General features: G+C 30.5%; 1 long non-coding RNA gene across 1 annotated transcript in view; it reads right to left on the bottom strand.

Moving 5' to 3' along the window:
- Window positions 1-353: 353 nt before the first annotated feature.
- LOC134257654 (uncharacterized) overlaps window positions 354-1,470 on the bottom strand; it is a 4,399-nt gene continuing 3,282 nt past the window's right edge. The window contains exons 3-4 of the long non-coding RNA XR_009989965.1: window positions 972-1,043; window positions 354-613 (exon numbers count right to left, since the gene is read on the bottom strand). This is a non-coding gene — a long non-coding RNA (uncharacterized LOC134257654). The remainder of the gene's footprint in view (window positions 614-971; window positions 1,044-1,470) is intronic.

Below are 1,470 nucleotides of genomic sequence, written 5' to 3'. Positions count from 1 at the left end.
ATTTTTCATTTGCATTGTATATTTTTCATTTATATTCTATAAATTTTCATTTGCATTGTATATTTTTCATTTATATTGTAAAAAAATCATTTGTATTGTATAATTTTACATTTGTATTCTATATTTTCCATTTCATGTCCACCACAAAATGTAAAATACTATATGCATACACAGGGAAAAGTGGCTCGCATGATTTTCATGCGATTTGCTTTTCGCATGAAAAATCATGTGAAAAATCACATGCGAATTTCATGTGAATGTCCTCATATAATATATTTATGCGAAATTCATGCGATTTTCATGTGAACATATTTTCGCATGAAATACATGCGGATTTAAATTTATCAGTTTTTCATGTATAAATCGTGCGAAATTCGCATAAATATTTTGCAATATTCGTAGATCATTAGAAAAGCAATGAACAAAGAAATTTATCTTTTCAATGTTTATTTATGTGTTTCTGCCACAGTGAGGGATAAAAATTGACAGTCTCTGATGATTCTAATGTAATATTGTTTGGATGTTTCTAGCTTATCCATTGAAATGAATAATGTCTGTGTTTAAAGGCAAATTTTCAGTCTTTTTTTCCGTCTTGGCTCCTGACAAGCATTTCCTACAAAGAAATTTTATTATGAAATTATATCTCCCATACTAATATTCCAATTGTTAAGGTCAGTTGGAACCAATTCCTAAATTAGGATGACATGAAATAAAATAAATACAATGATATCACTTGACAGGTCCATGTTTTGTCAATTTGTATATCTTAAAGTCTCACATAAGAAGATAATTTCACTAGTATGTGTTACTATAAAGCTTTGATTAATCAATTAATTAGACTCTCAGCAGATAATTCATGAAATAAAAAATAATTTCAAGAAATAAATAGTGAGACAAAACTTTAAAATCAGACAAAATATGCCTTATGCACCTTTCAAGAAAGAAAATTAGTAAACATACAATGTACCTACCCTGAAATACATGTGGGTTTCAGATGTTGACAAACAGCCTACACACCATCCAGGACTTTGCATCATGTGCACCTAAAAAAAAATTAAAAAGAGTTCCCTTTTAATTCACAGGTCGAGGAAACTACCTTATATGGATATTGTTGTCATTGCGCACAAAGGTGCTCACAGCAGACAATGGTCCAATCTAGTGAATGGGCCGAAAAGCATGATGGTCTACTACATATAGACAGAGTACCCACAAGTAAAAAATAAAGGACTCCAGTACTTGATAATCGTAAATTTGCCATGTAACTGGCTGAATTAGTTGTTGCTCAGTTAATTTAAAGTTCATACATGTACAAAAAGGACTTGAGTTTTACCTCTATATTAATTCTCATGTGCATTGATCATAGAACGTGTATTGAGTAGCATAATGTATGTTTCTAAGTTGTATACGTTGCAAACATTGTCAATACGTGAGCACACCTCAAAGTTGGGTTTTTTTTTTACCGATGAATAG

This window comes from Saccostrea cucullata, unplaced genomic scaffold (assembly GCF_032062105.1).
Source record: "Saccostrea cucullata isolate Sc308-1 unplaced genomic scaffold, CSIRO_AGI_Scuc_v1 ctg5169, whole genome shotgun sequence".
Lineage (NCBI taxonomy): Eukaryota > Metazoa > Mollusca > Bivalvia > Ostreida > Ostreidae > Saccostrea > Saccostrea cuccullata.
Note: the sequence above shows the minus strand (reverse complement) of the source record. Positions and strands in the feature narration are given on the sequence as shown.